At 44.1% G+C, this 25,080-nt stretch overlaps 1 protein-coding gene across 5 annotated transcripts in view; it reads left to right on the top strand.

The window, feature by feature from the left end:
- IL37 (interleukin 37) overlaps window positions 1-25,080 on the top strand; it is a 164,504-nt gene that overhangs the window by 119,520 nt on the left and 19,904 nt on the right. For 4 of the 5 annotated variants that reach the window (XM_050752964.1, XM_050752965.1, XM_050752966.1 and 1 more), the window contains 2 exons: window positions 1,470-1,581; window positions 10,292-10,383. The gene's annotated coding sequence lies outside the window, so the exon portion shown is untranslated. The remainder of the gene's footprint in view (window positions 1-1,469; window positions 1,582-10,291; window positions 10,384-25,080) is intronic. The other variant, XM_050752968.1, reaches the window with a different exon arrangement.

Here is a 25,080-nt window from a genome sequence, read left to right as displayed (position 1 = left end):
GTAGTTGCCTACTAGTAGGGAAATTTGAGTGACAAAATCAGATCTGCATTTTAGCAAGTTCATGTTTTGCATTGTGGTAGAGAAAGGACTGGAGTTGTCTAGGCTCAAGGCAGGGAGACAGGGAGGCTGGGGGGAAATGACGAGGCCCTGAGATAAGGTAGCAGTGGTGGGAACAGAGTGGAAGGGAGGTAGTTGAGATACGTTCAAAGTAGAATCAGAATGGACATAGTGACCAACTGGATGCACGTGGGGGCTGAGGAAGCAAAGTTGAGGATAATTCTGAGACTTTTAGGTTGATCCACTGAAGTTACATTATTCAACACCACAAGGAAACCAGGGGAATGAGAAGCTATATTGGTTTGCTTTGGAATGGAAGGGCAGTGATGTAAGAGGAGTTAATGAATTAAAGTTTGGATATGCCTGAACTTTAATTTGATATACTCTTGGGATGACCCTCCAGGCAGTGGCTGAACATGTGGATTTCTTAGTAACTGATAGACATCACAGACTCACATCAGTAGGGAAACAATAGCAAACTTGATTGGACGATATACCTGGAACATGCTACCCTACGACTGGAGCAAGTCTCTGTCAGTGAAATGAGGATAATGAGAACCTCAACCTTATGGAATATGTTGTTAGGAATATAAGTGATAAACAACATAGGATACTTCCTACAGGGCTTCACATGTAGTAAGGACTTGATAAATGCTTGATAAATATTATTGTTGTAATTTATTTCCAAAGTAAGATGCCACTGGAGGAATCTTTGGAATCCAAATTAAAAATAAATAGGGCTGGATGCAGTGGCTCACACCTGTAATCCCAACACTTTGGAAGGCCAAGGCAGGAGGATCTCTTGAGCCCAGGAATTCAAGACCAGTCTGGGTGATATAGGGAGACCTTGTCTCTATGAAAAATTAAAAAAAAATTAACCAGGCCGGGCGTGGTGGCTCAAGCCTGTAATCCCAGCCCTTTGGGAGGCCGAGACAGGTGGATCACTAGGTCAGGAGATCGAGACCATCCTGGCTAACACAGTGAAACCCCGTCTCTACTAAAAAATACAAAAAACTAGCCGGGCGAGGTGGCGGGCGCCTGTAGTCCCAGCTACTCAGGAGGCTGAGGCAGGAGAATGGCACAAACCTGGGAGGCGGAGCTTGCAGTGAGCTGAGATCGGGCCACTGCACTCCAGCCTGGGCGACAGAGCCAGACTCCGTCTCAAACAAACAAACAAACAAACAAACAAAAAAATTAACCAGATGTGGTGGTGTGCACCTATAGTCCCTGCTGCTTGAGAGGCTGAGGTGGGAGGATTGCTTGAGCTTATGAGGTTGAGGCTGCAGTAAGTCATAATTGTGCCACCACACTCCATCCTGGATGACAGAGTGAGACCCTATCTCAAATAAATAAATAAATAAATAAATAAATAAATAAATAAATGCAAACCAGCAAACACTAATCCTTTCTAGGGATTATTGAACTCTGGAGGGCAGATCCGAATGGAGCCAGCAGAGATGGCTGAGGACCCAATGGAGACCAGCCTGGCCCTGGACAGCACCAGGCAACATCAAAGAAGAGGAGGTAATGGAATTGAACAGGGTTTAAGCCATGCGGTCTTAAGAACCCATGAAGACTCAGACTAATTTTTTTTTTTTTTTTGCATGAGGATTAAGGTGGTTCTAGGAATTTCAATGAGAGCAGGGTTAATGAAGGAGTGCAGAGTGGGAGAGCGGAGGGAAGGCATCTGAGAGAGCCTGGCTTATGAACGGCTGCGTCGGCATGGCTCACCTGCCTTCCCTTGTCATTTCCTACTCAGCAAATGACCCTACTCCAGGCCTCCAGGGCCAGGTCATTTCTGCATAGTCATGGGCCCCTGAGGGCCTGGAGCAGTGTAAGGAAGACAGAGTCTGAAGAAATTACATTAACAGTCATGGTGCTTGGCAAGTATTGTCATCCTATGCCAAGCCTGATCTGAAGGGGTGCATGCTCATAGGTAGCGGCTGCCCAAGATTATAGCAGCTTCTTCAATTCCCAGATCCATGCTCTCCTATATTTGTTTTTTCCAGGGGTTCCTGTCCTTTGACAGTGATGAGATGCAGAATGACTTATTGAGTTATTCTCCTGATAGTTTCCAACTTTTCTAAATGACAATGGGGCATGGAGCTTGAGAGTGGAAATGAGGCCCTAGGGATAGCGTGCTTAGGAAAACACTCCCAGCGTGATGTAATTCTGGGGGTACAATGGCATTTTCATCATCAAGACTGCTATGTAAAGGATGACTAGCAGTGAGTTGGGGGTGACTCGCACTGGGGCTGGGTTTCTGATTCTGCCTAATCCAGGCAGAGCAGAAGCACTAGTGGGCTGGTAGGGGGCCTCCGGGGCCTCACTTACGTGGAAAAACAGCTCCAGATTATTGGTTGACATTCTGAGGACAAGCTTGGGGACTACAGGATAGAGAGAGTGCCGGGAGATGCCGTGGCACCCATTCCGATGCCTGCCCTGCCATTCCCCCGGGTGACGTCTCTGGGGCATCTTGCCTTCCCTACCCAGACCTGTAGTTCAGCTGAGGGCATGTGGAGGCCAAATGGCTTCCTAGAGTGTTACTTTCCTTGAACAGCTCTGCTGGGAGAACTGGAGGAGCTAGCTAGTCACGGTAACTGCAGCAGTCAAAGGATCGTCCAGGTGGAGGTGGGGTGGAAAGGTAGAGAAAGAGAACATATAGCATTTTCCTTGGAGATGTGTGGGCATGTCTTAGAGGAAATGCCCAAGTCTTGAGCCTTGAGCCCCCCAGGAAATCTTGGAATATTAGGCTAGTCATCCCCAAGGAAATGATCCTATGTGATATTAAGGAACACGGGCCAGTAACCCTCCAAGCAATGGATATGGTGGCCAAGTTTGACCTCATGATGGAGAGGAGGAGGTTGGTTTGAAACCTAAGAATTTAATTTGTTGTTTCAAACTCTTCTCCACTCAGCATTATTAAAGCATACATAATTGACACATAAAAATCGTATATGTCTACGGTATACAATGTGATGTCTCAATCTATGTGTACATTGTGAAATGATTATGTCAAGCTAAATAACATACCCATTCATAGTGTTTCAAAGGAATTAAATTCAGGTACAAAAGAGAGGTGCTGTTGAAGAGTAGGATGGCTCTATCTAAGTAGTATGTCTGGGGGTGTCCTAGATCAGGGACCTTTTGTGCTAGTAATAAATCTGCCCTTCTGAGGCAGCTCCACTTTCCCCACTCTTTCTTTTGGGGCCTCCCGAAGAATTAGGACACAGCCACTTTCTCTGAATAGGCTTCCTACTTCAACAAGGACAGGGGCTTGTGCCGCCCATGCCACTTCAGTGTCCCTACAGCACAGCGCTGAGTGCACACTGGCTGAGTGAGGAAATCCCCTTGGATTAATCTTGGTTCTAAGCATCATGGCTGTATTTCACATGTATATGAATTACAGCATAGTTGAATAAGGATTTTTGTGCTACAACTGGAATCCCAGAGTATGCAAATTGGATAGTATAATATGGAAATTCCTAGGACATTTTATTAGTTTTAAAAAATTATACAAGCTTAGAGTAAGAAATTAAACAGTGCAAAAAAGTTCACTGTGAAAAGTAAAATGCTCTGTCTCTGCTGAGAGAGATATTGCAGCCCAGATACTACTACCATCAATAGTTTTCTTCAAGCATACCATTTTGGTGGTTTATGGGACTTACAGCTCAGGAAGCTTGACACCAGGGTTGATCTCAGAAAATCATTGTGGCAGATATTAGGTATGACCGTCTCACAAAGATACAGACACAGACACAGCGACTGGAGGTGTTCACTGGGGCTCATAGGCTGCTTGTCCTTTCTGCTCTGTGCCCAAGTTGGGCTCAGAGTAGCCTGTCATCAGCTGTTGGGAGAATGCTGGCATGGGGTTAGCAGGAGCCCACTTAACATGTCCTAAGCCACCTGGAAGGGTCCTTCAAGGAGACCAGACCCCAGAGGCCCTGAGGAAGGAAGGACTTTTGCCAGTTTTTAGGTTTTCTAGTCCCAGAGTTTTGGGAAGGAATGGTTTGGCTTTTGTGCCCCTTTACAGAGTGGGATGGGGTGTACCCACAAGCCATTGAGCTGGCTCTTGGAGAAGAGAGCAAAAGCGGGAATAAGAGGTCAGGAAGCTGTGTGGTTATAGGAAATCCCAGCAGAGGGCGTGGGGGTCAAAAGTGGTCATGGTAGTGACGGTGGAGGCCGAGGTGGTAGAAAATCAGAGGACTACAAACCCTATGGACTGCTGGTGACCTGACCAGGCTCCTACGCTCTCCGGGTTCATTTTAGGCTCTATAGCAGCAGATGATTGGCTGGTGTGAGAGCAGTGCACCTGCCATATCAGGCAATCCAAGGCGAGTCCAAGCTACGCTGGGAGGAAACCTGAAGGCAGCAGCAGGTAGACTAGCTGAAGGCAGACAGGGAGGCAGCTTGTCAATCAGATTTGTGTTTTTGAGGACTCTCAACTGGGGAGCCCTCTATGACAGATCAGATGAGAGAGGAATCTGGGGCTGCCCATGTGTCAGGCTACCAGAGGGTCCCATCAGTGCTTGGATCTTCTTTGCAGCTGGGTCTGAGGTGTGCAGGTAGAGGGTGAGCTGGTCAGAGGGGCCTATTGCAGAGCTAACCAACACCTTCCCAGGAATGCAAGCACAAGCACCCCACCGCAGGCAGGCGGGCAGGCACTTCTCCTTTTGCCACCAGGACCTCACAGACGCTGACCTGGCTCTGTGAGGTGAGAAAATGGGTTGTACTTAGTACATAGAGATAAAAGGCTTAGGAGGCCCCTCTATCCTGTGACCCTGTCCCCAGACCACAGGTGCCGGCAGGTGCTGCTGTTTCAAGGCTAGGCCTCAGTGCAAGCTTGCCCATCTGTGATGTCCTCCATCTAATGAAGGGGCTCTCCATTCTCTCTCTGCCTCTAACAAGTGGAGGCTCTGGGCCCTGGGCAAGACACACAGGGGGAAAATGCTGTCTGTTATCCAAATATATTTCATTGGGACGGGGAAGGGATCTTTATGTCATTTGACCCCCTTCCCCATTTACTGGCCTTGTACCCATAGCTGGACATGCCGTGGTGATGGGGAGGCTGAGGGGGCAGATTCAGGAGAGAGCCCTGCTAAGGGGGCCCAAACAACCAGGCTGACCAGAGCAATGCCCAGCCTTGACTCATAGCCCATGTGTTATATCCTGGGTGTGTTGAATCATCTCTGTTTAATCTTATAAAAAAAAAAAAAAACCCGAAAAACCCCTTTCCTATGACAGAAGGAGCCCTGGGTTTGTTATTTTCAGTTTATGCAAAGTGGATAAGGGGGTGAGGAGTTCATGTTGACTGTCCAGGAGGAAGAATTGAGGCAGACACCAGAGCTGGGGCTCGTTCCCACAGTTGAGGGTATAGCACCCTAGTCTTTAGGCAGAGAGTGCTTCCCATCATGGCCTGGGCCCCAGCTCCCCTCACATGCTCAGTGCTGCTGGGGAGGCTTGGGAAGGGGCGTGGAGGCGTACCGTCCGATCTCGGGGAGCTTGTGTCCTGCTGAGAGAGAGGACATGCACACATCCGCCTTCACACCAAGAACTTCCAAACATGGCTGCTTAACAGACTCCAGGGATATTTCAAGTGAGAAGTGCAGGAATATGGAAGCAGGGACTCAAGCAGGAGCCACGGATGTCGGGGTGTCCATGAAGGGGTAGCCCCGACTAAAGGAAGATTTAGGGAAAAGCACGCTCTTTGTATCCAAAATAAAGCCAGCGCCGGTTGTTTCTTGTGTTATTACTGGAGAAAAGGTCAGGGCTGGACTCTCAGGCTCCCCACGTGTGAGATTCTGGGGACTGAAGCCTTTGCCTCCAATAGTCTCTTGGGGTCGGAGGTCGTTTTGTTCTTGTTTCCTCATTTAAGCTGCAATGGTAACAGACTGACACACAGGAAATCGTAAGTCAGGAGGGCCACTGCCACGCAGGAAGGACCCACCTGAACTGCTACAAACGGCGAGTTGGAAATCATTTACTTAATCATGACTTAAACGGCCAGACAGGAAGGTTCTTTTATCCAAGGAAAGATGAAGGCTTATGGGTTCTCTCTCTCTCTCTCTCTCTGTCTCTGTGTGTGTGTGTGTGTGTGTGTGTTGCCAAAATAGAAGTTTCAGCAATCAAAACATACACAATAAATATTTTATTGGTTTGATTCATTTAGATGTTTCTGGGGCTGGTTTTGAACATTAGGAAATGGAATCCTTTGATCATTTGAATTTACCAAAAATGTGGATATTTCTAAAGTAGCAGAAATAAAGGATTTCAGTATTGGAAGGGGCCTCAGTTGCTCCCTCTATACAGATGAGTAAGGGCATCAAGACGGATGGCGTGACTTCAGCCAGGCACGGAGGGAAGCTGGGTCTGACTCATCATCACCCACAACTGGTCTCTGCATTGCGTAATGCTTTACTACTGACAAAGTCTTTCGCATGCCTTATCTCATTTGATCCGTACTGTGGATAACTAGTCCTTGATTCCGCCTCAAAACATCACAAGCATCCTGTTGTATTCAGATGAGCCTGGCCTTTCCCTTCACCCATGTCCAACATGTGAATGTGCTGCATCATGCACATTACAGGCCTCCCTGGACCGTTACTAGTGAAGTGAGGCAGACAATAGCAGCTACTGTGGATCACACGTCTTCTGTGTGACAAGGACACTGTCAGCCATTTCATATTTATTATTTTATTTTCTCCTTACGGCATCACTAAGTACTGGTGATTATTATCCTTCCTTCTTTGCAGGGGCATAAACCAGGCTTAGAGAAGTTAAGTAACTTGCCCAGGTACCTGCAAACAGGAAGGACAGCAAGTTCTCACTGAATGTCACCAATAGGTTTTTGGAGACTGACTTCCAAAAGTGAAACAATGTGCAGCAGATCCTGGAATAATGTCATTTTGTTCAATGTTATTCGTTTTCTTATATGTCATTTTTAAAAAAAATTGTGGTTTCCAAGAACCTATCGATGACATTAATAGGCTCTTAGACGCCAGTGCTATTTCCAAGTCAGAGGTGCAAGAATGTGAAGCGGAGACTTGATAAGGGACTGTGGGTGTTGGAGCATCATCCATGTATTTAATCCAATATATTCAAAATGTTATCATTTGAACGCACAGTCAATATAAAAGTTGTTAATGAGATATTTTACATTTTTTATTACGTGCCACTTCTTTGAAATTTGGTATGTGTTTTACACTTTACACTTCAATTCTGACAAGCCAGTTTCAAGTGCTCAATAGCCACATGTGGCAAGTGGTCACCATACAGGGCAGTGCCACTCTAGAACAAAAGAAAGGGGAAAACATTTCTGGGAGGATGGTTGTTGGGAGTTGATGCCATGGTTAGCTCTTTAGGAGCTGAAATTAATCCTGGCATGGAATATTGAAAATATCAGCAAGAAATTAAATGACATAGTAGTCATTATGCCTAAATTATTGTTATTTTTTGATTGAAAAAAGTTAAATGTTTTAACTATCAAGGTAGTAGTGAGATATAATAAAGAGAGAGTCAGTTCTAAGTATAGAATTGCTGGATTCAGTTAAAGCTCTGTTCTCCAACATTTGGGCCCCACTGGAGAGGCCATTTAACTGCTCTCAGCCTCAGTTTCCTCCTTTGCCAAATGTGGATTACACTACCTGCCTCACAGAGATGTAAACTTATGAAATGATACTGTGATCGCCAGGGCCCACCTGTTTTCTTTTAAACATTGAAATCACTGTGCCTGAAACAGGGGTTTCCCTGCCCTTTGTGCAAGCTCCAGAAACTGGAGTCAGCCTGAGTCCCACAGCTAAGAACGTGAATTCTGGTCATTTTCTCATAGCGAACACATTTCACAGGTCCTTCAAGGGAGCACATTTTCCTATAACTCACCTTAATCTCGGTTGAAGCCTTGTTTCTTGTTTTGCGTTGTGGCCGAAAACTTAATCTCATTTCTTTCAGGTAAACTTCAGCAATTCAACAATAGTGCAGTCATTTTGTTTCAACTGAACCGAGTCAGGGTTCCACTCCTGCCTCCCCTTTCTCCTTTGAGGACATCCAGGAAGTGGAGGGGTCTATGTAGCCTGGAGCTGTTGGTGAGGGGCGATGGGTCTGTGGTGGTCTTGGGGAACTGCAGAGCTGTGTCTGGCCGGTCTGGTGTCTGGTGATTGGCCTTGCTCCCCGTAGTTCACACTGCAGGACCTTTCGTGTCCTTCTTGTCCTGATGATCAGCTTTTAGGCTCACGGGCCTCTCTCTGCTGAGATATGGAATAGGACAGCCTCTGGATCTTCTTATAAACTCTCCTGGGGTCACAGGGGACTCTGTACGTGTCTGTGCCCCCATAGGATGATTCTGCCCAGACCTTTGCTGCCACTTCTTGCTGTTCTGCTGTTTTTAGTCTCTGGAGGGCTTGCAGTTTCCTTGGGGTCCCTGTGGAAGCAAAACAAAGTCCTCTTTATCCTCAGATGTCTAAATATTTCTGGGTTTTACCATCCACCCATCCCAGAGCTCAGTCTAGAGAAGGGGGCAGCCTTTGGGCTCTCTCCTTCCTCTCCTCCCAGAGCCTTTTCCTTTTCACCAGGGCAGCCTCTTCCTATCTGTTGGAAAAGGCTGTCTGGTTCTTGAACATAGAGTTGCAGCTTTGAGGGGTGTAGGCTGAGGTAAGGCAAACTGTCACATAGAATAAAAATTACCCCGCGTCAAGGAACAACCAGAGCTGGACAGTTTTTAAACGTGAAAACCAATTTTATTCAGGACTGTGGTGAGAGGTGAAGTGAGACCTCAGCATAGAACTGGGCTCAATTCCGAATGCAGCATGGGTAAATGGGAATGTAGAGCCTAGGACAGGATGGGAACCTGTGGATGAAGAATTACTAAAAGGGCATATCGGGGTGAGGGGGCGTCCTGGCTGAACTCTCTAACGACTCTTGCTGAAGAAAGGCCTGGTGATCAGACATCACTGGGGACTGGTGGGGGATGAAGAATCCAATCAGATGGATATTGAGGGTAAGGGGATCTTGATAAACTGGCTTAGGAGGGTTTTTGCTAAAACTGGTTTTTGTAGGTAAGTCCACAGATAGGGTTCGGAGAAAGTTCAGGGACCTAAGGTTTGGTCAGGCAGAGGCTTTGTCATCTGTCATGCTGGCACTGTCACCGGCTTTCCTTTAGTCCCCAACCTTTTTTTTTCTGGAGTAGTTCTGGGAGACCAGATGAGCAGGGAGTTAGGGAGAGTAGTCAGAAAGGGCCAGAGAAAATAAGAAGGTGTGTGTAGGAAAATCCTTAAATCCTCTAATTAAATTAAATTTATTTATTTATTTGGGATAAGGTCTCACTCTGTTGCCCAGGCTGAAGTGCAGTGGTGTGATCTCGGCTCACTGCAGCCTCGACGTCAGGGCTCAAGCAATCTTGCCTTCGCAGCCTCCTGAGTAGCTGGGACTTACAGGTGTGCACTACCATGCCCGGCTGATTTCTGGGATTTTTTTTTTTTTTGTAGAGATGAGGTTTCACCCTTTTGCCCAGGCTTGGACTCGAACTCCTAAGTGATCCATCCACGTCGGCCTCCCAAAGTGCTGGGATTACAGGCGTGAGCCACCGTGCCCGGCCTAAATTCGCCAATTTTTCAATGCTTCCATTCTCCCTGTTCCAGATTTGGGATATTGACTGCTGTTAAATCAGCTATTTCTCCCTGTGGAGGGGTAGCCTATATAGGAAGCAACAAGAGTGAGGAGTCCTTTATATTGAAATAGAGGGTAAGAGAAGAGACAGATGTTATCTTGGCTGTAGTGTGAGTTAAGAACAGCAAGTCTGTAAGCAAAGCAAAGCAAGGCTCCCGGGGCTGAGAAACAATGGCTTTCTGGGGAAGTGTCTGTGTTCAGAACCTTAAGTTGGGAACATCTCTGAAGATGTTTGCCATGAAGGTTTTCTTCTGAAGTTCAGCCTTTCATCACTAGGTAGGCCTGTTTTGGAGTCTCTATCAAACAGATCCTGTGTTTATTAGAAAGCCGTGGTTCATAAAGCCCCATGCTAATTGCAGGTAGCGGGGTGGCCCTGGCCTGACCCGGGGACAGAGTGGCGGTCCTCCCTCCAGGCAGGAGACTCTCTCTTGCCACCTAGTGGCTGTATACCCACATTTCAAGGGAGCTTCTGGCTGGTGAGTTTAGAGTTAAGCAAAACAAAACTAAACTGAATAAAGAAATAGAAAGAAAATCAAGTGTTATAAAAGCACTTTGGCATTTGTTTGTGTTTCAGCTCCGTGTCGATTTATGGCTTCCACAAATAGTGCTGATATGCACCAGGCACTGTTGTAAAACTGAAAACATGTTTTTGGATGTGCCCAGTCTGTGAGTATTAAACAACAGCTGATTTGAAATTTGCTATGATTCACATTTCCGGGGGTAAGATGCAGGATTTCTTTGGGGGGCCTAGGATGTGGCGTTCTAGAATTCTCAAAGAGTCAACCCTGGTGGGACCAGGAAGAGCGGAGCTGAGGCCTCTCTGCTCATGTGTACTTACTGGAGATCATTGAGACAGGGGAGCCTGAGTGCACGTTTCACCAAAGCCGCAGCAGAGAGGGAGGAGGCGGGAAGAGAGCTCTCTCCATTTCTGAGAAGTTAATGGTAAAATTGGCATACATAGCTACTTTACAATTGAAATTGGAAACCACAGCATTAAGTGTTCCCAATGAAATTGGGCAATTTTGGAGTTTTCTGAGCTGCATTGGATGTGGTTTTGCATGCTGTCAGGATGAGCAAGAGGTGATGGAGAACATCTTCCTTTTGAGCTTCCTCTTGGATGTGGGTCACCCCCCACTCACGGAATTAGAAAGCTTAGACCTAGACTTGAATCTCACCTTCGTAAGGTGCTCCCGGGCAAATCACTTAAGATCCATCTTCTTCTCCTCCTGCTCCTTCTCCTCCTTCTGAGTTTTTTTTTTCTTTCCAAAATTCAAACGACACAGTACTTGGAGAAGAAAAGGTCCAAGTCTGCTTTTACAGCTCCCCTCATCCCCAAATGTACTCTGACCCCAAGGTGACCATGTTATCATTTGATTGGCATCCTTCTAGTTTCAACTCATTTCTTTGCATGTATATGTACGTACATATACACTATTTTATTTTGCCAGGGGTCACTGTTAGCTGCATTAATTTCTTTTAATATAATCTTTATTTAGGTATAGTTTACATTTAACAGCATACTTATTTAAGTGCACGGCTTGATAAGTCTTCACTGTAAACCAAAAATAAAATTCTAAGCCCCCCTAACCATCTGAATGGACCCCTCCTCTTGGCCAATGGCATTCCAAAGTTAACCTGAAAAGACTAGTTTAGGCCATGATGGAAGGGAAGGTTGGACATGCCCCAGTATATCCTTCTCCCTTTTGGAATTCAGGAAAAGCTGGCATTAACATTAACAGAAACCTTATGTCTGATGGGAAACTTTGACAATCTATTCTGTCTGAAGCTTGCTACCTGGAGGCTTCATCTATGAGATAAAACCTTGGTCTCCATAACCACTTATCACAACCCAGACGTTCCTTTCTATTGATAATAATCTACCTGTAACCTGGAAGCTCCCTGCTTCAAGTTCCCCCACCTTTCCAGATTGAACCAATGTAAACCTTACATGTATTGATTGATGTATTATGTCTCCCTAAAATGTATAAAAGCAAGCTGTACGTCGACCACCTTGGGCACAGGTTGTCAGGACCTCCTGAGGCTGGGTCACGGGTGCATCCTTAACCTTGGCAAAATAAACTCTCTAGATTGACTGAGGGCTGTCTCAGACACTGTTGGGTTCACATATATAACTTATGAAACTAATACACAAATCAAGTCATAGAATATTTCCATCACCCCTCATCTACCCCCAAATTTCCTTATGCCTCTTTGCAGTCAACCTCCCACCCCATGCCCAGGCAACCACAGATCTACTTTTTGCCTCTGCACCTTCAGTTGACCCTTTCTGCGGTTTCATATGAATGGAATCATGCACTGTACAGTCTTTTGTGTCCGGCTTCTTTTGCTCAGCATAACGTCTTTGAGCTTTGTCCATGTTTTTGTGTTTGTCAGTGGTTATTTTCTCTCCATCGCAGAGCAGTTTTCTATTGTATATGTGTACCACAATTTGTGTATCCATTCCATTGCTGATGGACGTATGATTTGTTTCCAGATTTTGGCAACTATGAATACAGCTACCATGAACACCCAGGTACAAGTCTTTGTGTGGACTTATGTTTTCATTTCTCTTGGAATGGAATTGTCATATCAATAAGTGTATGTTTACCTTTGTGAGAAACTGCCAAAAAATTATCTGTGATGGTTACGCCATTTTGTTTTTCTAGCAGCAATACACGAGAATTTCAGTTGCTCCACAGCTTTGCTAAAACTTGTTTTCTTTAATTTGGACATTTAAGTGGTGTACAGAGGCATCTCATTGTGGTTCTAGTTTTCTTTGCCCTGATGACTAACGGTGTTGAACATCTTTTCATATGCTTTTTGACCATTTACATATCTTCTCTTGTGAAGTGTCTGTTCAAATATTCTTGCCCATTTAAAACATTTGGGGGTTTGTCTTATTATTGTGTTGAGAGAGTTCCATATTATTTATTTATTTATTGAGATGGAGTCTCACTCTGTTGCCCAGGCTGGAGTGCAGTAGCGTGATCTTGGCTCACTGCAACCTCCACCTCCTGGGTTCAAGCAATTCTCCTGCAAAGCCTCCTGAGTAGCTGGGATTACAGGCGTGTGCCACCACACCCGGCTAATTTTTTGTATTTTTAGTAGAGATGGGGTTTCATCATGTTGGCTCGACTGGTCACAAATTCCTGACCTCAATCAATCCACCTGCCTCAGCCTCCCAAAGTGCTGGGATTACAGGTGTGAGCCACTGTGCCTGGTCCATATTTATTTTTTATTCTTTATTTTGTATAAAAGCTCTTGGTCAGATACAATAATACGTGGTCAGATGAGATAATGAGTGGGAAAATGCTTTGCAAATGGGGGAGAATAATTTAAATGTTGTTTATTCATTAAGAGCAGAGGCCCTTCCTGTTGTGGTCCAGAAGCCGTTTCCTTCTTCTACCTTTTATAAACCAGCAGTGTCGAGCCACACAGGCTGTCTGTGTTGGCTGCTATTAGTTAATCAGAGAGTTTTTTTTTTCTTGCCTTGTCATTCTAATTTGTGACACACAATTAGCCACAATATGTATTTTCAGTTGTGACACCGGCCTGGGAAACCAAGGGATGTTGTGAAGTGGATTTCCTTGATTTTGCAATAATTGTGTGTTTTGCTGCATCTTCTGTTAAACACAAATTCATGGAAGAAAAACATGGAAGCAAAAGTACCCTGGAAATCTCCCCTTCTTTATAAAATTGATTTCTCTTCAATGTAATGTTTGCTTGTTCCCTTACTTTAAAAGCAATTTGAGGTTTATCGAGAAAATGAGCCCTGGAAACATAGATGCGTAGAGAGAAAATTCCACCATCCTCAGGTCCCCATTGTCTTCTCTCATAAAGCATAATTTCAGGGCCTTTTAGAAGTTTCTTTTTTGCTCTGATTTGCATGTTTGTGAGTGTTGTTATTTTAAGTATTTGGATTTGGTCTGCAAATCCTATGAAAGATGGCAACAGAGTAGGGATCTCAAAGCCTGCAGGATGTATTAAGTCCAGCAGGGCTGGTCCTTGTATTTACAACAGAGGGTCCTTGAAGACATTCCATACACTATACTAGGGGAGTGGCCAAGCAAACTTTAATGTGTCCCCATGGTGGGATATTTGGGGTTAATACCTGCCCTTCTCTTAATTTCTTTTTCTTTTTCTTTTTCTTTTCTTTTTTTTTTTTTTGAGATGGAGTCTTGCTTTGTCACCTAGGCTGGATTGGAGTGCAGTGGTACTATCTCAGCTCACTATAACCTCCGCCTCCCGGGTTCAAGCAATTCTCCTGCCTCAGCCTCCCAAGTAGCTGGGACTATAGGCACACGCCACCATGCCTGGCTAATTTTTTGGATTTTAGTAGAAACAGGGTTTCACCATGTTGCCCAGGCTGGTCTCAAACTCCTGAGCTCAGGCAATCCACCCGCCTTAGCCTCCCAAAGTGCTAGGATTATAGGCGTGAGCCACTGCACCCAGCCCTCTTAATTTATTTATTTGATTTTTATTTTTCACTTCCACAGTCTGATAAAAAACGAGAATCTAATTATCTTAGTCCATTTTGTGCTTCTATAATAGAATACCTAAGACTGGGTAATTTATAATCAACAGAAATTTGTTTGGCTTAGAGTTCTGGAGGCTGGAAAGTCCAAGATCAAGGAGCTGCATCTGGTGAGGGCCTTCTTGCTGCATCATCCCATAGCAGAAGGTGGAAGGGCAAGAAAGCACGCACAAGAGGGCTTAGGGGAGGGAGCAGAGGTCATCCTTTTATCGGGAACCTACTGTCGTGATAACAGTATTAATCCATTTATGAGGGCAGAACCCTCATGACCTAATCACATTTTAAAGGTCCTATCTCTCAACATTGTTGCATTGGGGATCAAGCTTCCAACACATCACATGAACTTTGGGGGACACATTTAAGCCATAACACAAGTGAACTTAATATGACAGCTAATTATTTCTAAGTAAGCACACCTAGCAAATTTTTGTTTGTTTTACATTTTTATGATTGCAGCCAGTGTCGGACTCTCTACTCCTAACTCCACATTCCTCCCAGGTTTGTTCTAATTCCATTTCTGTCTTGTCTTGTTTTCTGCCTACTCTTTTGTCTTGGAGCAGATGGCTTATCCCAGTTTATATGTAATAGAAGATCTGTACCAGCTGCCTTGATTCTACCTACTTAAAACCTTAGGGAGCCATCTGCTTCTCGCTGGGCCCTGCATCTGCCCCAGTGTTCAGGTGTTCCTCATTTTCCTTGGCTCACAGCTTAGTCTCCTAACTGGTCTCCCAACCCAGCCCTTCTCTGCAAGGACCCCTCTTCCACATTGTCATGAATGGGAACATTACAAAAGGGAAAACTCAAAGGAATGCTGCCATGCCTAAGGACCCTGACCTTGAGGGACTATGTGACATCTGTGTCCAGAATGCTCTGTGACAGCTCCTCAGCCCCACCTCTAGTCCAACCTGGCACTGAGGCCCAGCCAGATGGAACCACTGTGTGTGCTCAGAACAGGCTGGCTTCTCCCTTACCCTTGGGTATTTTCTCTGCCTAACAAGTTCTCCTCGATCCCTCCCCTTTGCCGGCTTTCCCTATATGTGAATGTCACAGGAACAGAGCCATGGTGGATGGGTTCCCTGTCATGTCTCCAGTACCCAGCTTAGCACCTGTTATGTACTAAATGAAGACCCTCTGGATGAAGGAACTGTAAGCCACTCGAGGTCCAGGTGGCTGTCCTGTAAATGATCTTAAGCACTTTCCCCTTCCACAGGTAGGGTACAGAGATAGTTTTCTGTGGGTCTTTGCCGAGTTGTCAAGAGACCCAGAGGCCACGGAACTTCAGCACATTAGTTGCTAACTGTGCCATTCAGCTTTTGGGTCCTCAGACTCCAGTCTTCTTGCTGGATCTCTTGGATCTTGGAGTTTCTCTCTTCTTTCTCTTTCCTCCCACACCCAGGGAAGCTCAGACCTGCGCACCTGACAATTGGCACTGGGAACTGTGTATTGCCTGGTTCCTTTTAGTTCCCATGAAGCTGACTTTCTCAGCTAAGTCCTTACTCAGTGGGGGCAGGTTATCAGAGGTCCTGGTTATCAAAGTAATATTAAGGCCTTTATAGAGAATTGGAAAGCGTGGAAAAATGGAAGAAAATCATTACCATCTCTGCCTTTCAAAGGCAACCACTCTTCACGTATTTCTAGCCTGTCGTCTGACTTCTGTCTGCTAGCCATTTTAACAGGAATCCCCCGATTACAACCATGTCTTTACATTTTAACATTTCTTAGGTAAAAATAGTCTTCACTTAGGTGATCCTCTTAAAGAGAATTATAAAATAATATTTTAAAAGGAAGATTGGAAAATGACAAAAGAATCATTTTTATTCATATTGGAATTGGGCCTTGAGGCAATCTACTGTGTGGAGGTGAGATCACACCTAAGGGATTAAGAAAATGAGGAGGCTGATGCTTGGAAAGAGGTCAGTTGGTGGTAGGTTTTCCAAGTGAAACCAAAGGATGAGTCAGCAGACAAGCAGCCGGCAAGCATCCTCCACACCTGGATGGAGGACACCTGGTGCAGCTGAGAGAGTGGAGCACTTCGAGAGCTGCCTGACTAGAAAGAAAAGAGAAAGCTTTTCCCGACAGTCGGTGGAGCAGGAAGGGCTGGACTGCACAGTGCTATGATGAAATAGCAACCTCCAAAAACTTCTAGATTTCCCACAGTAACTTTCTGCACTGTCACTAGAGTGTTGTGTGGGACTCTCCCGGCCACATGGTCTACTTTGGGTCTCCCTAACCAAGCGTATGGTCTCCCCACCCCTGGGATCTTAGATTACGTCATACTCCTACCTGTATTCAATCCATCAGTCAATAGTTATTGAGCACCAACCACATGCTACCCACTGTATGCAGTGCAGGGTGCTCAGCAGAGGATTTGCAGGTTAAATCCTACTACGTATCTCTTCTCTCCTCTTGGGTTCCCTATAGAGGAAGCTGTATGTTACTAACTCTATATAACAAAGGGCTAACTTTGTACATGACTGGACAAGCATCCAATAACATCCCAGTACGGGCTCTTCTGGTATCTGGGTTGGGTGGGGCCAATGGTTGGGCTCAAGTCAGAAGAATAGTGTCACTCTAGTGTCCTCCCATCCAATACTAGATGGTTGGGTGTGTGAAATAGACTCTGCGTTTACCTGCGCAGCCAGCCATGTGGATGACGGTTGGAACTGGGAATGTGTGGTGGATGTTTGGGTCTCCTTCCGGAAGGCTCTGACCAAGTGCCTTTATTACTCAGGGGCAGGAGAAAGAAAGAGGGCAGGAGGATGGCTGGGCCTTCTCTCACGAGGAGAGATTGGTCAGATCTGTCCTAAGAAGCACGTCCTTCCTCTGAGTGCTGCAATAAGGGAAAGGGAGCCTACTCCGCCAGGGCTCAGGAAGTGAGCATGGATGTGGGCATAGCCACGGGCTATCAGCACACCACCAGCCTGCTTCCTGGCCCAAGGCGCCCCAGCACATGTCAACACAGCAGATTAGCAACTTCTCCACCTCTGCAGGGTTGGAAAGCAGGCATGGAGGCATAGAGGAGGCATGGAGGGTGCTGAGGGGCAGAAGGAGGATAGCCTTCCTTGGAGAAGAGACATTTAAGCTGGACCCCGAAGGATGAGTTAAGGATGAAACCACAGAAGGGCAGTGCTGAGGTCTCAGTGTAGGCCTGTCTGGTTGGAAACTGGATCTTAGCCATTCGGCGGGGGTTTAGGGACTAGGATTCAGCCTCCAGGGGTAGGACCCTAAGAGTAAGCATGGAATTTAGGATTCCAGTCCAGCAAATCAGGACCGTAGAACAGGAGTCACGGTAGAAGAGCTGTAGGTTCTTAGGAAACCACGACAGACATATTTACATGGACAAGGAAACACAGTGGGACTACCAGCATTTCATTCATCAAACACATATTACTGATCATCTAATGTATATCAGGTTATGTCACAGCCACTGGGGTGACAAGATAGACAAGGCTCCTGTTCACATGCAGCTTATGTTCTCCTGGTGGAGACAGGCAACAGACCAGTCACAAAAAATAAGTTGGGGGAAATGCTGGGATGGTGACTCGCTCTGTGAAGACACTGTTACGTGATTGGCGGAGGGAGGCAGGTGTGGAACCTGTAGAGGTGGGGCAGGGAAAGTCTCTGAGGGGTGCTGATGAGAAGCAGCTAGGCATGAGAAGATCTGGGGAGGAGCCGGGCAGAGGCCATAGCACGTGCAAAGTTCCTGAGCTATCGGAGGAATCTAAGAAGGAACCTGGGGAAGCCCTGTGCATGCAGCAGGGTGAGTTCAAGACTGAGAGTGGACAGCGTGAGGTCAGAGGAGTAGATGGGGCCTTGTCAACCAGGGCAAGGAATTTTAACTAAGATGGGGACCAATGAGAGGTTTAGGCTGGGGAATGACAAGATCTAATTGACACTGTAGAAGGGCCATTTTATTCTGGGCAGGGTTGAGGCAGGGGACTCTGTTAGGTCCACAGGAGAAGAGATGGTGGCTTGGAGCTGGGTGGTAGCAGAGGGCAAGGAGGGAAGTGAGCAGATTTGAAATATGTCTTGGAGGTGGGGGCAACAGGACTGGTTAATGGACTGTGGAAAGATGGATGGCTCCTGAGAAGGAAAACTAGAAAGGAAGCAGGGAGCAGAGAGGTGAAAGTTGGCTTTGGCCATTTGAAGAAGAGATGCTAAGTGACAGTGTCAAGTTGGCAGTTAGACAAGTCTCAATTCCATGGGAAAGGTAAGGACTAAAGAGGCAAATGTAGAAGGCATTAGTTAATAGGCAGTTTGAAGCCATGGGACTGGACGAGATGCCCTGTGTATGCCGGTGCCTGGGTCTCAGCTGAGGCCAGTTGAGACCACTCCCAATCCTACTGGCTGGTGGGGACTGGAGAGGGCAGGGCAGCGTTCACCTTGCAGCCTATCAGTCTTTCATAACCATGTGTGGGTGTAGCTGGCTCGGGCTGAGACTGGCACTGCCCCCATGTCTTCCGCATTCCTCCCTGTTTATCTCCACTCAACATGGTTCCTGGAAGCCCCCGTTTCCTTCATACCCCACCAACTGGTCTCACCAGTTGGGCCGCAAAGCCCAGAGCATATGTCTAAATGGTCTTTGTTTACACATAGCGTCCTCGGTTGCCATGTCTTGGTGTCTGTCCTCTGTCTTGCCTGGTTGATGGAGTAAAACCCCTATTTATATTACATGGCATCCTCTTCAGTTCCTTCAGGACCCTTCATCTCAAGAATTGCAAGAGATTTTAATTGTCATTCAATCTTCATTTTGAAGATGAAAAATTGAGAACCAGAGAAGAGAAGTGACTTGGCCAAGGTTTCAAAGAAATGTCAGTAGGAATCATGAATTCCTGGAGGCCAGGGACCATTAGTGCTGTTCTTGATCAGTATATGGAGATGTGAGTTTCAGCAGCAACAGGGACATTTTAAAATTAAAATGATTTAACCTTTAGAAAATGTCTTATTTTGTAATAATTTTGGATTCACAGGAAGGTACAAAGAAATGTCCAGAGAGTTCCTGAGCCCCCTTCAGCCAGCTTCTTCCAATGTTAACATCTTGCATTATTATAGTACACTATCAAAACTGGGAAATTAACACAGGTAATGTCCAGATAGCTTACTCAGATTTTGCCAGTTACATTTCCACTCATTTGTGTATGTAGCTCTATGCAATTTTATTACGTGTGTAGCTTCATGTAACCACCACAATCACAATACTTAACTGTGCCCTCATCACAAGGCTCTCTCTTGCTATACAGCTGTATCCTCTTCATCCCCAAACCCTAAGCCCACCTCACCGCCTCCACCATCTCTAATCCCTGGCAACCACTATTCTGTTCTCCATCTCTATAATTAATTATGCTAAGTAATGTTATATAAATGGAATCATGAAGTCTGTGTCTTTTGAGACTGGCTTTTTAGTTTTTCACTCAGCACAATTTCCTTGAGTTTAATCCAACTTGTGTGGAGCAGTAATTCTTTCCTTATTATTGCTGAGCAGTATTCCATGGTATGGATATACCACAGTTTGTTTAATGCTTTGCCCATTGAAGGACATTTGGATAGTTTCCAGGTTTTGGCTATTATGAATAAAGTGACCGTAAAACATTTGTGTACAGATGTTTGTGTGATCATAAATCTTCATTTCTCTGGGATATATGCCCAGTAATGAAATTGTTGGGTTGTGTGGTAGATTGATTTTTAGTTTTAAAAGGAACTGCCCAATAATTTTCCACAGTGGCTATGCCATTTTACATTTCCACCAGCAATGTATGAGTGTTTTTCTACATCTTTGCTAACAATTGGTGTTATCACTATTTTTTTATTTTAGCCATTCTTACATGTGTGTAGTGATACATTATTGTGGTTTTAATTTGCATTTTTCTAATGGCTAGTGTTGCTGAGCATCTTTTCAAGTGTTTTATTTGCTAATCTATAAGTTCCCTTTGGTAAAATGTTCACTCATTTTCTAATTAGTTTTTTTTAATGTTGAGTTTTGAGCATTCTTTAGATATTCTATATACAAGTCCATTGTCAGATATGTGATTTACAGATATTTTCTCTCAGTCTGTAATTTAGTTTTCATCCTCTTAACAGGGTCTTTTGGAGAGCAAATATTTTGATTTTCATAAAGTTCAAATTATTAATTTTTTCTCTTATAGTTCACACTTTTAGTGTTAAGACTAAGAACTGTGTCATGTCATAGGTACCAAAGATCTTCTCCAAATTTTTTTCTAGAAGTTCAGAGTTTCATGTTTTACATTGGAGTCCATGATCCATTGTTAATTAATTGTTATTATATAGGTTGATGTTTAGGTTTAGGTTTTTTTTTTAAACTATACATGTTTAATTACTCCAGTTCCCTTTTATTGAAAAGGGTATCCTTCCTCCATTGAACTGCCTTTGTCAGAAATTAATTGGACATATTTGTGGGGGTCTATTTCTGGGCTCTTTATCATGTTACTTTTAAAAAATACATCAGTTCCTCCACCAATGCCACTTTGTCTTGATTATTGCAGTTATATAGTAAGCCTTCGCATTAGGAAAAGTATTTTTCCTACTTTATTCTTTTTCAAAAAATTTTTGGATATTCTAGGGCCTTTACATGTAAATTTTAAAATAACTTTGTCTATGTCTACAGAAAGCCTTATGAAGATTTTGGCAAGAATTGCATTATGCCTATACATTAATTTAAAAAGAACTGATGTCTTTATTCAGTTGATTCTTCTAATCTATGAGCATAAGCATCTCTCTCAAAGCATTAGGCCTTCTTTAATTTCTGTCATTAATTTTTAAAACTTTTCATCCTAAAGATTCTGTATATGTTTTGTTGAATTTATGCTTAAGCATTTCACTTTCTTGGTAACAATTGTAAATTATTTCGTGTTTTTTATTCCACTAGTTCATTTTCAGTGTGTAGAAAAGCAAGGAATTTTTGTGTGTGTATCTTGTAACATTATTGAACTCACTTATTAGTTCTAGGAGGTTTTTACATTTTTCTTGTAGATTCCTTGAGTTTTCTATATAAACAGTCATGTTGTCTGCAAACAGGCAGTTTTATTTCTTCCTTTTCAATCTATCTATATATATATATTTTAATTTTTGCCTTATTGCAGTGGCTAGAACTTCTAGCACTATGTCAAATAGCATTGGTGAAAGCAGACATCCTTGTTCCTTGTCATAGAGGAATATTTGGTCTTTAATCTTGATTTAAAAAATTCCTTGCACTGAGTTATGGTGTTTTGGGGGAGGGAGAGGTGGGCTGAGGTGGGGGATTCCCCCTTATGTTTACAAGCTGGGAGTTTGTTTTTTCCTGTGTCTAATTATTTTCCTCTTTGACTTGAAAAATCTGATAAAACATTTTAGGATTGCGTATAAAATAGAATTAGCCAAGTGCAATGCCTTTATTCAGAAGAAATTTCATGGACATTGTGCCTACTCTCTTGGTTTCCTGGCTTCATGGCTTTTCAGATCCCAGAGTAAGTTCTGGATAGTAGAGGTTACAGTAAGACTGACTTCTAAATAAATGAAGTGAATCTAACCTTACTGATATGGCTTAAAGAAAAGGAGTGGCCTTTAAGATCCATTAACTTCTTAAACAAAAGTGATAACGTTATCTCCGTGCATATGTAATACTAAATATAATGCAACTGAGAGAAGTAGGCTGTGGTAAGAAAGGAGACCCAAGGGCCATCTGAAGGCAGCACTTACCACTCCGCTTCATCCCAGTGAGGAAACAAAGCATGAGTATTGCCAGATTTTCTTCTGTTTCAAGAAAAGCCAGAAATCCAGGTTTTTACATGAAATGTCCTGATTTTAATGTTGGGAACTAGTTTATATTTTGAAATAACATTGTGTGGGACAAGTGAACTTCTATGTGGAACTAATCTCTCCCAATGGCCGCCAGTTTGGACCCTTGATACTCAATTAGGTCAGCCAAGGGTGCCTTGTCATTGTCAGTCATCAAGGTGATGTGTGATTGGTCAAGTGATTAGTTTTGCTCAGCATCTCATCTGTTTACGAAGGACCTGAGGGTTCATTTGCCCATGCAGATCTTACAGTCCTGTTTATTCTATTCATTTATCTTGCAAATCTATAATGTTTTATTTCAAGCACCAAGAACCGTGGCAACCTTTGGTCTGGCCCCTTTCTAATGATCATTTAGTATCAGGCTATGTGGGATTTGACTGTTTTCTATTGCCTGAAAGCCAATGGTATCACTCCTCCTCTAGGTGTGGCAGAGATGTGAGTGAGGGAGACTGACAGTCTGTGGGTGTGTATGCAGTGTTGGGGGAAGAGGGGCACAGGGGGCAATACTGTGGTGTAGAAAACTAGTCTAGGGTAGCATCAGGATGTCCATGAAACCAAAATGATTTTCAGAACAGCACAAGACATTATTTGGTTTTTTTCCCCCACTCTCATTTTTTTTTTTTTTTTTTTTAAGGGGAGTTGCGCTTATTTTTTTTTTTTTTTTTTTTTTGTCTTTTTTTTTTTTTTTTTTTTTCCTTTTTGTGGAGAACGGGGTCTCGCTATATTACCCAGGCAGGTCTCGAACTCCTGGGCTCAAGCTATCCTCCCGCCTCTGCCTCCCTGAGAGCTGGGATTACAGGCGTGAGCCACCGCGCCCGGCCTTTTTTTTTTTTTTTTTGAGACAGAGTCTTGCTCTGTCATCCATGCTCGTGTGCAGTGGTGCAATCTCGGCTCACTGCAACCTCTGCCTCCAGGGTCCAAGCAATTCTCATGCCTCAGCCTCCTGAGTAGCTGATTACAGCTGTGCACTCTCATGCCTGGCTAGTTTATGTATTTTTTAGTAGAGATGGGGTTTTGTCATGTTGGCCAGGCTGCTCTGTCATTTTTTTTTTTTACTAGTGTCCAGTGGAATTTTTTAGGGGCTACATAATGTGATAATGTCATTAATCTAATGGCTAATGAAAGGGGTATGTATATGTTTTTGTGTTTAAAACAAAGTTCTTTGGGGTCCTCAATAATTTTTAAGAGTTTAAAGCGGTCCTGAGATCAAAGAGTTTGAGTTCTGCTGGACTGGGACAGTGGTTGTCAACCCAGATTGTACATTAGAGTCATCTGGGAAGCTTTAAAATAGTACTGATGCCCGACCTTACCGCAAACCAGTTAAGCCAGAATCGCTGTGGATGAGAAGTCTTCATTGTCATCATCACCATAACCATCATCATTGTCACTGTCACTATCACCATTATCATCATCATCATCATCGTCATCATATCATCTTCATTATCATTGTTAGTATCACCATCACCATCATCAGCATCACCATTATAATGATCACCATCATCATCATCATCATCCCCACCGTCATCCTCATCAGAACTTCACCTGCATGGAGGACAATCCACTATGCATTCAGGTGCTATGCTATTTGCTATACCCCTGATTCTCACAACTGCCCAGGGAGGCTGATATTATCTCACTTTATAACAGGAGGAATCTGGATCAGAAAAGTTAAGGTAAGCTAATTCACAGAGCAAGAAGTGATGGAGCCAGAATTCAAAACCAGTTCTCTGCTACATCGGTGTTCCCAGTCTTTGCACTATTGAGAACCTCTTTAGTTATGCTTTCATCCCTCCAACACCACAGTACATTTTTTCTTTTTTTTTTAAATTATACTTTAAGTTCTAGGATACATGTGCATAACATGCAGGCTTGTTACCTACGTATACATGTGCCATGTTGGTGTGCTGCACCCATTAACTCGTCATTTACATTAGGTATATCTCCTAATGCTATCCCTCCCCCCTCCCTCCACCCATGACAGGCCCTTGTGCGTAATGTTTCCCACCCTGTGTCCAAGTATTCTCATTGTTCAACTCCCACCTATGAATGAGAACATGTGGGGTTTGGTTTTCTGTCCTTGCGATAGGTTGCTCAGAATGATGGTTTCCAGCTTCATCCATGTCCCTACAAAGGACATGAACTCACCCTTTTTTATGGCTGCATAGTATTCCATGGTGTATATGTGCCACATTTTCTTAATCCAGTCTATCATTGATGGACATTTGGGTTGGTTCCAAGTCTTTGCTATTGTGAATAGTGCCGCAATAAACATACGTGTGCATGTGTCTTTATAGCAGCATGATTTATAATCCTTTGGGTATATACCCAGTAATGGGATAGCCAGGTCGAATGGCATTTCTAGTTCTAGATCCTTGAGGAATGGCCACACTGTCTTCCACAATGGTTGAACTAGTTTACAGTCCCACCAACAGTGTAAAAGTGTTCCTATTTCTCCACATCCTCTCCAGCACCTATTGTTTCCTGACTTTTTTATGATTGCCATTCTAACTGGCACCACTGTAAATTTTTACAGATTTTATAAGCAAACTGTATTTACTGTGCAAGAATTATTTTTTAAACCATGTGTTGCAAACATGCAGTGGTCAGTTGTGATATCTGCTCAGTACAAGATCATCAGATCACAGCACAGACTTGAGGTAAGTCCACCTAAAAGCAAAGAGACCTGATCCTACATTAACTGAGAAGGCTTTATTTATTTATCCCCTATATGCAAGCCAATATGAAGAGAAGGCCTTACTGTGGCTAACTATGTAATTTTTCCTGACTTTTTGAAATACTGAGAAGAGCTCATGACTCTCCCATCTCCCAATTCTACCTCGGTGGATTTTAGGCTGACCACAACTCATGGGTAAATGAGAGAAGAGGAATAAGGAACCTTGCTTTCCCGCCCCCCCACCACTTTGTTTTGGCTGGCTACAGTGGCTCACACCTGTAATCTTATCACTTTGGGAGGCCAAGGTGGGAAGATCACTTAAGCTCAGGATTTCAAAACTGGCCTGGGCAACATAGTGAGACCC

This window comes from Macaca thibetana, chromosome 13 (genome assembly GCF_024542745.1).
Source record: "Macaca thibetana thibetana isolate TM-01 chromosome 13, ASM2454274v1, whole genome shotgun sequence".
Taxonomy (NCBI): domain Eukaryota; kingdom Metazoa; phylum Chordata; class Mammalia; order Primates; family Cercopithecidae; genus Macaca; species Macaca thibetana.
The sequence above is the reverse complement of the archived record's forward strand: the minus strand, read 5'-3'. Positions and strand labels throughout refer to the sequence as shown.